Genomic DNA, 16,415 nt, shown 5'->3' with positions numbered 1-16,415 from the left:
TGTCTGCAATATGGCACAGCAAAGTTGTGAAAGTGTTGTAGAAGCAGGAATTGAAATAAGTTCAAAAAAACATATGTTGCTACAGTATATATCATGGTGAGCAGCCACGATGCTAAAAAACAAAGGTCAACCAATAAATGTAATGTAATTAAAGCCTTGCCAACAAGCACAGAAAAGGGAATTCGAAATGTAACCATATACAACATGCGGGTGAAGAGAGTCTTAACATGGGAATGTAAACACAACTAATTATCTTGGGAGGTGATGGACAACTAGATGGGGATAATTGGAACTAAGTTGAGGCTTATCATATTGTCCAGGTAATAACCCCAACCATCGCCATTGTTGGCCATGAGTGCTGCTACATATCTGCACCGACCATAAAAGAGAACCACATTTGTCGTCGTCTTTGCACCGATAGAGGTTGAGGCTCGTAAACGGAAGAAGCAAATGGAAGCTAGCTGTTGGATTTTGTCATCGGATTTGTAACCAGTGGATACGAGTTGCAGTCCGCAAAATACATACTCGAAGGCGTATGGTTTGTATGGGTAAGCACCGATTTGTAGTTTAGCTACTGCGTGGAGAAATGGATGCCCAATTTTCATTCTGCAAGGGTTAGGGTTAAATGATTTATGGAGGGCCAGTTCAGGAAATGACAAGTTGAGAATGAGGGTGAATTTGTAAATTTGTTTCCAACTATTGTGTTGGTATTATCACTACAACAAAGTAACTTTTTACAGCATTCATTTACGACGTGCATGTCAGGCATGTCGTGAAAAGTTTGTTTTTACTGTGTACTATAAATGTGTACCGTAATAATTCAATTAGTTAGAGTATTTACGGAATACGTTTAATTACATCGTAAATGGTATATTATTATGATGTAATTTTCAAGCATGCCGTAAATGATTTATTTTTACGGCATGCTTGTTGTACGCTGTAAAAAATAAACCAAGTATATCTGGATTTTTTACTTTCACGTTTTTCCTTACAATTCACAGTACTCCATGCCCCAGACAAAAGAAAATTAAAATCCATACGTCCCTCTTCATCCCCTTCTCACTCGTATCTTTCCTTTACACATAGGGGCGCGGACCCACATGAGGTCATGTGAGGTCAAATGACCCTACAAAAGTTTGGCCCCCCCTCCCTTTTTTTTTATACAATCTATTTTGATGCACTCGTTTGGATGCCAAATGAAGTCAAAATATTGCATTCTTAATACCATTTCGAAGTGCTCATGATCTAATTTTTTACTCACTAATGGTATACGAAGTGGTCAATTATAACAAAAGTTCTGACATGTTAAAGTAGGCGTTTGAAACTAATATTTTAAAAATTTCGATAATATCCTAACTTTAAAAATTCGTTTGCAATCTTGTATTATCTGAATCCACAAATCGTCTATGCCATGTAAAAGTTTGTTTCGAAAACTATATCGTTTTCATATCGAATGATCGATACGTATATCGAAAATAGTTAAATATGTATCAAACGTACGCCTAAAAAAGACGTCTAACTCATTTTTTCTTTTAAAAAAATTCAATTAATTATTATTTTTGCACGATAAATTTTTCAATATAATTTATATCTTTTCATTCGGAAGTCTTACATGAAATATGACGTAAATTTTTTAGGGTCATTACGAATTAAATACAATTTGAATTACTTTCGAATTATATTTGTTTTAAATTTGAATTTCATTTACTTCCTTAACTAAACTTGAATTTTATTTCAATTCATTTAATTTCTATATTCAATTTAATTTACTCAATGTTAGCTCAACATTTGTCAATGAAATGATAAACAAAACTATATAAGTAGCAAAATTTATTTAGGGCCCGTTTGGTAGGGATTTTGAGAATTAATTTTTTGACCGTTAAAAGAAAAGTGGAGCCCACATGTGAGAGAAGAAGTCAAAAATTACGGTTTGAATAGTACAATAACGATAAAAAAATCAATTTTTTGGGACAAAAAATCCCTACCAAACGGGGCCTTAATAATATTAATAATGATGTAATTATACGACATTTTCAAAATGTCAAAATACATATAAACTTATTTTCATTCATATTATGTTATTTATTAAAAAAATTAATTTTAAAATTTTGATCCCACGATACTAAACGTCGTCTGGATCCGCGCGCCTGTTTACCCAATTCTAACTCCATATTTTCTAAATTGAGCGACTGTGCTGAGCCGTTCACTTCTTCATCTCCATCTGACATCCGCAAGAACTTGCAACTCTGCTGCGGCAACATGCTTCCAAAGGTAAAGCCCTAACTTCTAATTCTTCAAATATTCTATCAAATTGATGTGTGGTTGCTGTTATGTAATTGTGTAGACTATTACAGTATTCTGCTTCCTGATTCAAGGTTACGGTATTTTGCTTCCTGTTTGTGTTAATAGTGAGAAATGGGCTCAAATGGATGACATTAATGGAGCACTAAAGTTGGGCAGCAAGTTGAAAAATAAAGAAAAATCCTATATAACGAGTATGGGCGATTTTCTCTATATCCAACCCTCAGAACTGAAGTTCCCATGTTAGTCAATTATTATTTTTTTATTGTAATATTTTTTTCTTCTAATTTGGCTTTAAACTATGTCGAAATAGTTTTGTTATGATTCTTTTGATGTGGGCTTTTGCTGGTTGAGGTTTTTTATTAATTGAAGATGGCAAATATTTTTATATCTTTTTTCCCAGTAAGGAGACGTAAAAATTTGTTTCCTCTATGTTTAATATTTTTACTGTTGGGATTGATTATTTTTGTGCTGGTTTTTGTGGCCTGTGATGATGAAGATGAATTGAGAAAGCAGAGTTCATTTTCAGTGCAGTTCACTAATAAGAGTAATCAGTACCTTGCTTTCAAGGTATTTTTCTTATTTTATTGCAGATTATAGTCAACAGATTGAAAGCTCTGTTAAGCATGTGGTGATACTTATATCATCGTTTTGATTAATGGATTTTTAATGGAAAAGGTCAAAACAACCAGCCCAGAGAGGTACTGTGTTCGACCAAATGTCGGTATCTATTTATAATGCAAGCACACAAAGAGGCGCTCGATGATATGCAGGGCAAGGACAAGTTTCTAATCCAGAGTGTTGTTGCTCCCAGTGGCACAACAAAGAAAGATATAGAACATCTTCATCACCTGAGGCTGTAAGTTCTTAGTGCATTCCTTCCCCATCTACTCAACCTTGGGAACAAATGTTTCACTGTCTACGAATTTATTAGGTAACGAGATTGTTAGACAAATCCAATGGGAAATTATCATCATCCAGGTGAGCAATTATTTTTGTGATGTCTCATTCCAAATTCTGCAGTTATGTTGATAAATAATTATGCTATAAAAAGTATGAAGTCCATGAATAGTTCAGGTCGTATCAGATGTAAAGCACCTTGTTATGTATTAGTGATTTTTATAGTTCTTGCAATGATATTTTGTCATTCTAAGATGCAATAAGTAACTTCTTTCTTCTTTTTTCTTTTTTGACGATTTCAGTTTTTGTGGGTAAATAGTGAGGATAGTAATATCATTATCTTTGGAATGGAGTTTCTGTCCTTGCCTACTCGACTGTCTTCTATAATGGAAGTTTTTGTCTCTGCTTTCTTGAGTGCTTTAGATATTTGAGCACATGTTTAATTTGTAAGCCAAATACATTTTCATTATATGCAGTTTTTGTCTTTTTCTGTTGGTAAAGTTAGCCGATCATTACTTGAGAAGGATATCGTTTAAGGAAATTTATCATTATGTTGATAAAATTAGTTGATCATTATATTATGTCTATTTCTTAGCAATGTTCAACTCATGTCAAGAAGCAAGTTTGTCGTTCCTGTTTTAGTGAAGTTTCCATACAATTTGTAGTTAGATTTAATTTTTGTTACGTTGTTTTCCACGCACTTGTTTGAATAAATTTTGACAAAATGAGTGAATATATCTAAGTATATTATTTATTTTTATGATATGCAGAGAGTTGATTATTTTTGAGATAGCTAAAATGTTGATCGAAGAAGCAAATTTATTGATGTATGGAACAATTATTTTGTAATAGTTTAACTAGTTATTTTGGAATAGTAGTCTACATTTTGGCATATTTTAATGGTGCACACTCGATACTTTCGTTCATTGAATTTATGAAAAACATGATTATATATTTATTGATATATGATTATGTACTTTAATTATTTGTGTTTGGTGATCAAATAAATAATTATTTTTAAAAAAATTAGATGGAAATTTACGGCATACATTAAAGTATGCCGTCAAAAATATCATCTTTTTAAACGCGTGTGGATGCATGCCATGAAAAAGTTAGTATTTAGGGCGTGCTTTTTGATTTTTTACAGCATGCAATGTATGCCGTAAAAAGATGTGAGTATTTACGGCATAACTTTATATGGCATTCAAGCGTACACCGTAAATAGCTTTTTACGACATGCAATGCATGCCGTAAAAAGCAAACTTTGTTGTAGTCTATTATCCTCTGACACTTGATTTCATCAGTTGATAGATATGTCTCTGATTTGTAGGTTGAAAATGTTGAAAAATAAGGAAAATGAGAATTAAAGGGGCTCAAATAGAAGCTATATGTTGGTTAACGCATTCCAAAGTTTGGCAGGAAAGTTTTCCTTTGCATTTAATGCAAATATAATGCATAGACTTTTCTCAAATTCCAGACAGAATTATGAATGACATTAAATTTGCTGAATGAATGCGCATGCAATTGGAGCAAATTGTCAAAATGGAGAATGATTACATCTCGTAGCAATTTTCAACAAATAGAATGTCTAGAATGAAATAAAGAACTGAAGTGTTACACCTACTTATTTATAGTCAAAGTCAAGCAATTCAATTGGTCAAAATTAAGCAAAATAAGGATTTAAGTTGAATAAATAATTTTTATGGGACTTAAATTGCAATTACAAATACTTAGGGCTAAAATGATAGAATAATGGAATCTAGTGATTGAGTTTCTATTATTGAAAATTTAAAGACTAAATATTATGTTATATAAAGATTGGTGACTTGACTTGCAATTATTCGATAGTTATACACTAAACCTTATACATATCTATCCATTTTCTCATTTTCGGGGGAAAAAACAGAAAGCAGAGAACGAAACCATATAGAAGAGGAAGTGGGCTTTTTAAGCTTGATGTTTTCATTTCTCCATTCTTCTTATTTTCAAGAGGTAAGTAAAATGTATGTTACTTGAATTTTTCAAAGTTTATGGAAAATTTGCTTTAATTCAAAGTTTAGCAAAAATTAGGTATCATTGATATATATTTAAGATTGTAATTAGTAATATAGCAAAGAGATGTGTATTTGAAAATTAGTGTTGAAGAAAGTGGAATTTTGAATGGGTTTTTTAGATAAAGACTTAAATTAAGGATTTGAGTTATGATTTCTCCATTTTAAAATATTTTCGAGTAAGATAATACACTGGTTTTACCCTTCAACTTCTGCCAGAAAAGTGTTATTTCTGTCAATGATTTTTGTGAAAATTTTTCCATATACAGAAACAGATGCCAAATTTCAATACTATAAAATTTTAGTACTATTTTTGTCAAACCTTCATTTTCTCCGATTTTTTTATATTTGAATGAATTAAACTACAAATATTTAAATCTAGGTATTGGATTAAATTATCTATAGGGTTTAGGTTATATAACATAGTGATTTTAAGAAAATACTGAGTAATCTAAGGAATTTGATTATGCACAGTGATTGGTTGCTGATGATCAAAAAGAAGATAAATTAGGAAAATAGAGATGCAAGAATAAATATAAAAGTTGAGGAACTAGACGGTGGATTTGCATTAATTTAATTGCCATGTTTTAATTTGAGTAATTATAACATTATTTTAGGCAGTGATGTGAAAACTTGGAAAGTCTCTTCAATTTAACTAGATATTTATCCATAGATTTGTGAGTAAAAAAACTTTAAAAAATATTGATAAAGTGTTTACACTATTATATTACGTTCGATTATGTGAATTATTTGTTCAATTACATGATTAATGTAGAAAATATTCTTTCACTATGATACATGTAGAACTCAAAGATTGTATATGGAGTATTGTGAATTGGAATACAAGACATGTGATAATAAGATCGACCAAAAAAGTAACCATGATTATATATTTCTTCTAGTTCACTAACAAGCCAAGTCTATGTTCTATACTACACTGAGGGATGTTAACTATGGATAAAGGGGTCTTGACCATGAACATATAATTCATTGAAGAGTCTTCACCGTGTTCTAGAATTAATCATGAGAGGTCTTTGAGATCTACTTCCGTTTGCTAAACGAGCTTGAGGCCCGTTTCGAAAGTTCTTTGCACGATGGGCAGTCTACGCTCGTATGACCAGATTACAGATGTTAGTCAAAAGGTATATTTTTTGTGTTTTTTTCAGTACATTTGATATAATGAGATTATAATATTGATATCAATTGATATTAATATCATTATTATGAGATGATATTTTACAGTGTTATGAGTATGTTTCACTTTGGGCTATAAATGTGTGATATTATCCTGTAAATTATTAAATGATATGAACTTGATATTCAATAAAAATGTATAAATGAGAAAATTTAATTATTTTCGAACTTCTTCATTCACTGAGCCATCAACTCATATATTTTTTCAAGATTTTCCCTACAGGCAGCAATTAGTTCTTTAGGGCTTGAGGAACCTGATGATTTCAAAGTGATAGTCACACGATGTATTGAGTGATATGATTCATATTGATGATGAACAAAGTATTTAATTTGAGCCCATTACATTATTTTTTTTCCACGAGCTTCTTATTAACGCATATTTAGTAGTAAAACATAATCAGTCTTGTTGGTGGATTTGGTATCTATTCAGTAACTATCATCGACATCGTCATGTTTCTAGTCCACTAGGGTCACAGAAAATAGTGAAAAATAGATTTTATTTTATTTTTTGGCAAAGAGCTAAACAAGAAAAAATTGAGAGACTGGCTTTGCATAAGCATATAAAATTGAGTGTATTTTTTTGTATTCCTTTTCTTCTCTTGTTGATATAGTGAGCAATTGATGTGAATTTTTGGGCACAGGCATAATTGTCAAACCACGTAAATTCTTGTGTCGTACTTGCACTTAGTTTTTGCTATTTTTTTATTTCTTCTCATTTTAAATTTTTTACATCACATTGATGTTGGCAGAGTCAGTAGCGTCTAATTCCTGACAACCAATATAAGAGTTTTAGAATTTGAGTGGGAGTAATGGTGACAAATGAGAAGCTACCCAAAATCGATAAGTTTGATGGTACAAACTTTGGATTTCGGAGGATGCAAATGGAGGGCTATTTCTACCAGAAAGATCTGTATAAACAACTTCATGAAAAGTTGAAGGACATTGCAGATGATGAGCGGGAGTAACATGATTGAAAGGCTCTTTGCCTATAATGCTGATATTATCCAAGTCGGTCGCTTTCAACATAAAAAAGAGAAAACAGCATCTCTCATGATGACCCTATCTGGCATGTATGAACGACCGTTTGTAGCAAATAAAGTTCATTTAATTAAAAAGTTGTTTAATATGAAGATGGCAGAAGGCGAAGGATTTGGAGAACAGCTAAGCGACTTCATTGAAGTGATGGACCAACTAAACACAATCAAAATAGCTTTTAGTGATGAGGTTCAAGCTTTAATGATTCTCGAGCAATTACCTGAGAGTTAGAATGGTGCATTTACATAAATTAATAGCTTTGTTGGAAAGTCAAAATTGAAGTTTAAAGATGTCTTGAGTATTATTTTGACTAAGGAGATTCGAAAATAACCAAAAGGTATTCCCACTTTGAGAACCACTTTGAACGTGGAAAGCAGAGGCAAAAGTTCAAACAGGAGCAAAAGGTAAAACATGAGCAAGTTAAGGTTTGACAGATCAAGATCCAAAAATCCAAAGAATTCCAATAAATAAATAAACTGTTGAATGTTAAAATTGTTACAAAATCAGAGGCTAAAAAAATGAATGCCAAGTTTCTAAAGAAGAAAATGAAAACAAGATTGAGGCCAATGCTGTAGCGAAAGAATCAGATGATGGTTTGATATGCTATTTGGAAAGCAATGCAGAAAATTGAATAATAAATTCTGGAGCATCTTTTCGTGCTACCTTAACAGAGAACTTTTTTGTGAGCTATGTACCGAGCGATTTGGGAAAGGTATATCTTGGTGATAATCAACATTGTAAGGTGATTGGCAAAGGTAAAGTATAGATCAAACGCAATGAATCTATCTGTGGGATAGTTATCAAATGAAGGTTGTGTCACAACCTTTAACGATGATATTTGGAATGTTTCCAAGGAAACAATATTCATTGCATGAGGTAAGAAAAGTAGCATTTTTTATACCACGTCGAGTGCTTGCAGGATAATTGTAGTTATTGATTCCAATGAAGATTCTAATCTATGACATCAAAGACTTAGGCATAAGTCAGAAATGAGTCAAGTACGTGCATCATAAAGGGAAACTACCGAGGCTTCAATCTATGTATGCAAGTCAACTCGATTGATAAACTATCTGATATTTGTATCACCACTTAAAATATTATATAATATTTAGATTAACAATTAACTATTTTAAGAAATTCTAATAATCAGATAGGCGATACCAAAACTTAATATTTTCATATCTAAGTGATTTTTAAAGTTCCTTTAATCATCTGAGCTAATTTTTATTTTATATAACTTAATTACATAGAATTTCGTTCGACAACCCTAAAATTTAACATAAATTTTCAATAAGCATCTTTTCACTTACCTTTTGAAATTGAGGAATTCAAGCTCAAAAGTATAAAACACTTATTTTTAAACCACGTTGTTGAACTTTCTTCTTCTTCTTCTTCTTCTTCTTCTTCTTCTTCTTCTTCTTCTTCTTCTTCTTCTTCATTTACTTTTTCTTCTTTCTTCCTTCTCTCTACCATTGTTTTCTTTCTATGTGTATATATAAAGTTATGTAAATGGATTGGTATTGAATTGATTTAGGTTAAATACAAATAATCAATCCATCGCCTGGCCTCTTTGTCTTTTGTTTGGTTTCTTCCTTTTTTTCAAAGCTCGATAATGTTGACTTAAGTTTTAGGTCTGACTTGGTTTTAATTTCCTTAAAACCATAAACAATTTCAAAAGGAGAACAAGAAATAGTAGAATGTGTGGCCCCGTTATATGCAAATTCAGTGAATGGTAAGCAGTCTTCCTAACTTTTCAAATTCTTATTAACAATAATGCGTAACAATTGTATCTTGGTCATATTGACTACCTCAGTCTGTCCATCAGTTTTGGGTGCCAAGTTGTAGCAAACAATAACTTTTTGTACCTAACTTATTCTACAAAACCCTTCGAAAGTGATTATGGAATTTAACGTCCCTATCCAATACAATGCTCATAGGAATCCCGTGTAAATGCACTACTTCTTTGAAGAATAGATTCGTAATATTTGTAATATCATCAGTTTTATGACATGGAATAAAGTGTGCTATCTTACTAAATCTATCTACCACTACAAGTATGGAATCTCTTCCCTTCTTCATCCTTGGTAAACCTAATAGAAAGTCTACAGATATGTCAATCCAAGATTTACTAGGAACATGTAATGGTGTATAGAAACTGTGAGATAAAACCTTAGACTTAGCATTTTCACAAGTGATGTACCTACTACAAACACGATCAACATCATTTTTAACATTTGACCAATAAAAAATGTTCACTTAGAATTTCTAAGATCTTTATAACCCCAGAATGTCTCATTAAACCTCTACTATGTGCTTCTTTCACTAACAATTCTCTTATTGAACATTTAGGAATACATAGCTTATTTTTCCAAAATAAATATCCATCAAACCTAAAAAATTTATCTATAACTTCTTTATCGCATGATTCATATATACTAGAAAATTTGGATCATTAGAATACATGTCCTTAGTATATTCAAAACCCAATAATATATCACTTAAAAAAGTCAGAAGTACGTACCTTCTCAAAAAAGCATCTGCTACTATATTTTTCTTACCTTGTTTATACTGAATGACATATGGAAAAGTTTCAATAAACTCCATCTATTTTGCATGCTTCTTATTTAGCTTACTTTGACCTCTCAAATGCTTCAAGGATTCATAGCCGATGTGAATCACAAAATCCTTTGGCAATAGGTTATGTTGCCATGTCTCTAAAACTCGACCAAGTTCATACAACTTCTTGTCATATGTATGATAATTGAGAGCTACTCCACTTAGCTTTTCACTAAAGTAAGCTATCGGCCTTTTATCCTACATTAAAATAGCTCCAATACGTATCCTCGGAGGATCACATTCTGTAAAAGCCGCAAAAATTGAAATTAGGCTTACATTTTTATGTGATGATCTAGGTCCACGAGCCTAGCCCATAGACAAACCTTATGCTGGGCCCACATAAGAAATGAAAGCCCAATACTAGTCCAATGGGTATGGTTCAACATGCAACCTAGGTCCGACCACCATACATTTTTTCTTAAAAAAATTATTTGAAGAAGTTGGACGGAATTTAATGTTTCCCACGGTTTGGTCCCGATCACAAAAAACTAATTTTTTTGTATAGTAAATATTTTCGAGACTAGATTTGCACACATGTTATTGTTTCAAAAGAGACCAGACTATAAGTTTACGAATGAGAATTTATGAGTTTTTATTTGAGGATTTATGCTGATATTTTCTTAATTGTTCAGTAAATAAATTATAGGGACCAAGAATTTATTGACCCACTTTATTTTTCCTCAAATTCAAATATACAGGTATATATACATTTGTGCAAAATAAATTTAAAATGTTATAAACGACATGAAACATTTTCGTGAATTGTTGAATAATTAACACATTTGAAACCCAAATATAGACACACGTAACAGCACAAAAGAAAAAATATAGAAATGCAAAAATAAAATAATAATAATAAATAAAATCCCAAATTAAAGGCATGAACGTTAAAATGGATAATTTATGTTTATGTGTTATAGAAATTATCTTACAAGTCACCGTTCAGCAGGAAAAAAAAATAGCGATTTAATGTTGCTGTTTGTTTAAAATTACAGCTTCTGCCTTGAATTTTAAAATTCGTAACTCAATCGTTACTTGGATTTTTTTAATAAAACAAGTGGCATTTGATTGTCTCATAGGTTGGCTACTGTATAAACTTGGAATCATGTCAATCCGATGTCGGTAAAATTTTATGTGTTGCTTTAAGTAAAGTGAGTGTTGCTGTTTCTCAAAATTCCAGCGTTTGCCCTTTGGCTTAAAAAATTCATAACTCAATCATTATTTGGGATTTTACGACGAAACCAGTGGGCTTCGATAGTCTTATGGATTAGCTACTGAATAAATTTAAAATCATGTCGATCTGATACCTGTAGAAATTTATAAAGAGCTTTTGGATATGTCATATTATAAACAGTTTTCTACTTTACATTAAAATTTCATGAAGTTTCAGGGTTGATAGCTATGGAAACGAATTTATTTAATAATTGCCACTTGAGATAGAAACCAAAACAACAACATTTATTTTTTTAAAGTTTTTGCCTAGAATTTCACGTCAATAATGAATATATGCATGGTAATTATTCTAAGAACATTGTTTTGAACTTGTTTATTTTTAGTATTGAATCTCCAAGTCTAAAGCTAAGGTACAATTGTTCGAGTGACGTTTTTGTCCATGAAGGTCAAAGTGTTACACATTCAATCTGAAAAGTTTTGCCAAAGTTATATGTGCTAAAATTGGTATTTTACACAATCTATCTTTAATAGTATTAAATGCATGTTCTTGTTCAATGCCTCATTCGAATCCTACACTTTTTTGACAATATTTGTGAGTGATGTGGCGATTGTGCTAAAATATTTAACAAAAAATTTATAGGAACAAGCCTTTTGGATACCAAGCTAGGAAGAATGAGGGATAGAGGAGTTTGGCATGGAAGGAGGGGTAGAGATCTTATTGGAGATGGAGTTGACAAGAGTATGGACAACATCAAAATGAAAATTCTTTCATTTAAAGGAATGAGTGATCTAGAGCATACTTGGAGTGGGAGAAGAAGATCGAATTAATATTTGATTGCCACCACTACTCGGAGAAAATGAAGGTAAAAATTGCAGTACTAGAATTTATCGATTACGCTATTATTTGGTGGGATCAAGTAGTGACACCTAGGAGAAGGAATCATGAAAGGTTTAATAATACATGGGATGAATTGAAGGCTATCATGAGGAAGAAGTTCGTACATAATCATTACTATAGGGAGTTTCATGAAAAATTGCAAAGCCTCTACTAGTAGCGCTAAATTTTTTAACAAAACGCCTATAGAAACAAGCTTTTTGGACTTGTGACATCGTCTCAATAGGTCCATCTAGACATTAATTTTTTTCACATTGGGCACAAACATTGAATTACGTTTTCAATCCACATACTTGTTCCAGATTAATTGGTTTTGTTTTAGAACAGCAAAAAAAATTGGTAAAGTGATATTTCGCATAAAATAATTATACATTGCATATTAAAATTGAGCGGCAAATAAAAATTTAACATACAATGTATGAATGCATATGTACATTCATCTAACTACAATAATCCAACTATTACTCGGTCCTTGAGATCCAACAAGCCCCTTTATAAGAAAGGTCACTCTGTTCACTGATCAAGTTGGGACCCTCACACTAACAAACCACATTTGACAACAAAATATTTAGATAATTAAAGTGATCACTGATCATAGACACTTTAATTCGTATGATCAATAATAAATAAATAAAATATACTATATGTGCACACAATCCAACAAATACTATATTTCGTGCATTACAGTTGCCAATGTTATGGCTCATCAGCTTCATAGCTATGGCAATATCATTATGAAAATTGCGTGATCTTCAAATTAAAGTTGCTTTGGCTAAGCCTCACCCTTGGCAAACCTCTCACGGATTTTAATGGAGATGACAAACTCTAGGTTTTGTGTGTAATCTCGTGTTAGCAAAACCCCCGGCCTTGAATGCTTAATTTCTTAATTATAGCACTTTGGGTTGTTGGAACATGGATCTACAGATCTATCCAATAAGGAAAAAATCTTGTCAATCCTTTGAGATCAAAGAACATCTACGAAAAAATCACCAGTAAAGTAATTCTGCTAGGGAAGTAAACAATGTTGTAACAAATACCATTGTCAACCAATGAAAATGTAAAAATACCATTGTCAACCAATGAAAATGTAACACGTTAAATTAGGTTTCAACATATTTAACCTAATTTAATCTAGAAATTCATCTACAAAAATCCATGCATAGTTCAAAAAAAAGTACTCAATTCAAACCTTGATACAGATGGTAGAACATGGCTACGACAATAATCTCGACTGGGATTAGGATTAGCTTTGATAAATAAAAGAAAAACCGGTAGACATCTTTATTGGTCAAGCATGTGAAACCTATTCATCAAACAAAAAAAAAGATAAAAGAACAAAACAATAGTGGCTAGGGGAGCTCGAAAAATTCTATGGTAAATTTGAAATGTTGAAATGAGTAGTCACTTATAAATAGGAAGATGAGGAGATAAAAATCGAAGGATATTCATATGCATATATTTGATTGCTCTCTCTTTAACCAAAATTTTGATATCTTGTCTTTCTCAAGAAATTCATCTATAAATACCCCTGCATGGCTCAAAGAAATAGTATGTAATTCATAAACCTAATCAATATTTTTTTTCTTATATTTCCCTAGCTCATTTTCTATTTTGATATTTTTTTTTAGCACTTGACTTGATTTTGGAAGTGTTGAGGATACTTTGGCCCAATCTAAGGCATAATACCTCTAATAGATTTAACCCCACTATTCTAGCCTAATCATATGTTAATCTAGCTCAATTATGGGATATTTTTTCCATCAATTTCACTGTAATTAAGCTGTAAATATACTAGATTGATTTGTAAGCACCTTGTACATCTATATAAATAGAAATAACTCACCATCACTAAGAGGAATATGGTGATTTATTCTTCAAAGATTTTCTTGTTATCAGAGCCATTCTTGGATTAACATCCACTGATCCTTCAATTTCATCATGGCTGCTGAATCCGTACTCTTCTCTTTCAACTCCATGATCTACATCGTAACAATTAAACTCTCCTCCTCAAACTACCTCTTGTGAAAAAGCCAACCACTTTTCCTTCTTGAGAGTCAAGTACCACTTGGTCATGTAGATGAAACCCTTGAGCCTCCACCACGATTTGACCTACCCACCTCCCAAACACCGAACACCAAATACTTAGACTAGAAAACAACTATCAGAAGCTTCTTAGCTTTCTCCTCTCTTCCCTTACCGAGGAGGCCATGGCTGAGGTCATCAGCCTCTCTACCACCAATGAGGTCTGAGTTGCCTTGGAAAATACCTTCAACCACCATTCCAAAGCTTGCGAGATTGATCTCCAATTGATAATGCGTGGAACACGTTCTGTCACTGAGTATTCTCATGCCTTTAATGCACTTTGTGAACTACATGCGATTGGATGACTAGTTGATGACATGGACCAAGTCCATCAGTTTCTTCAAGTCTTGGCGCCAATTTTTCGTCATTCTCGATTACACAGATGGCGATTACTCCTTTTCCCTACTTTACTGACCTCATGTCCAAAGCTGAAAGCTTTGAACTGTTCCAAAAATCTCTTGAATCTGTAAGTCCACCTACAATAATGTTCAGTGCCACGAATCGCACTTTCAATCATGTAAGTCACAAGGGCCACCTTCCACGCCCTAATCACGGATGCAATAGCAATCAGGCCTACTCCAATCATGGCAATGGACGAAACTTCTCTGGCCAAGGACGTCGTCTCTGCGATGTCAAATTTGTCGGACCAAAGGACACTACGCTGACCATTCTGACGAGAGGTATACTCGACAATACAACTCTGCTCATCTCGTCAAGGCTTTTAATAAATCATGTTCCATATCTGAAAATGAGGCACCAGATTGGCATTTAACACTAGGGCTTCGACCCACATGAGCACCAATCCATCTATTCTAGATCGCTCAAGTAATTACACTGGTAAGGATTGTGTAATTGTAGGAAATGGTGCTTCCCTATCTATAACTTACACTGGTACTGTCTCTCCCAATCAAAATCTTCATTTACTTGATGTTTTAGTTGTTTCTCGTCTAACCAAAAATCTTTTGTCTATTAGTAAATTAACTTCTGATTTTCCTTTATCTGTCACTTTTACTAATAATTCCTTTATTGTTCAGAATCGTCACACGGGAGAGGTAGTGGATTATATGAATGAGTTGGTGGATTATATGTATTGGAGTGCGAAAACCCCATCTTTATTTCTGTTCTTACTAATAAGTCATTGCATGCCTCATATGATTTATGGCATGCTCGTCTTGGATATGTGAATTATTCAATTATCTCTCTTTTAAATAAAAAAAAAAGGTCATCTTTATTGCCTTCTCCAATGTTTTGTATACTATGTTGTCTTTATCGATGATTTTTCTCATTTTACTTGGCTATACCCTTTGCGTTCAAAATCTAATTTTTATAATATTTTCCTTCAATTCCAAAAATTTGTGGAAAATCAGTATTCTACATGCATAAAAACTTTTCAAAGTGATGGAAGCGAAGAATTTACTAGCAATCATTTCCATTCACAACTCTGGCATCCATCATCAACTATCTTACCCATACACACTTGCTCAAAATGGTAGTACTGAAAGGAAACATCATCATGTGACTGAGACCGACCTTGCTCTCTTTTTCACTCTCATCTTTCTCCTCGCTCCTAGGCTGACTCCTTCAGCACTGCACTCTACATCATCAATCGCTTGCCCACACCGCACCTTGGAAGTAAATCCCCATTTGAGCTTCTTTATGGTTCCCCTCCTAATTATGAAAATCTCCATCCTTTTGGTTGTCATGTTTATCCTTGTTCGCGAGATTTCATGTCTGACAAAATTTCCCCTCGTAGCATCCCATGCATTTTTTGGGATATAGTCCTTCCTATAAAGGGTTTGGCTGCCTCGACCCCACAAGTTCTAGACTATACATCACGTGACATGCACAGTTTGATGAACATTACTTTTCTTCTTTAGAAACCTCTCATGCGCAACCCATCCCGTCTCTCAAATTTTCCAATTTTTTGGAGCCCTGCTCATCTCATACAAAATCATCTCCCCCTGAGTATCATTTTCCTTCTATTACTACATCCAGATCTAACTCATGTATTATTTGTATTGATCCAATGAATGAGTCTATGCAAGTTATTGACTCTAATGTAGGTTCTACTTTGGTACACTCAGCCTTTAGACCATCTCCTATTGAGTCTAACACTGCCTCTCAAGGTCACGATCTTACTCCAGCTCTAGCTCCACCATCTCCATTAG

At 32.8% G+C, this 16,415-nt stretch overlaps 1 long non-coding RNA gene across 1 annotated transcript; it reads left to right on the top strand.

Moving 5' to 3' along the window:
* Window positions 1-2,136: 2,136 nt before the first annotated feature.
* Window positions 2,137-3,490, top strand: LOC111396004. The gene is made up of 4 exons (XR_002702905.1): window positions 2,137-2,271; window positions 2,410-2,543; window positions 2,801-2,871; window positions 2,980-3,490. It is a non-coding gene; the product is annotated as an uncharacterized LOC111396004 (long non-coding RNA).
* Window positions 3,491-16,415: the final 12,925 nt, after the last annotated feature.

This window comes from Olea europaea, chromosome 6, assembly GCF_002742605.1.
Source record: "Olea europaea var. sylvestris chromosome 6, O_europaea_v1, whole genome shotgun sequence".
Taxonomy (NCBI): Eukaryota; Viridiplantae; Streptophyta; class Magnoliopsida; order Lamiales; family Oleaceae; genus Olea; species Olea europaea.
This window is presented reverse-complemented; position numbering and strand designations above follow the sequence as displayed.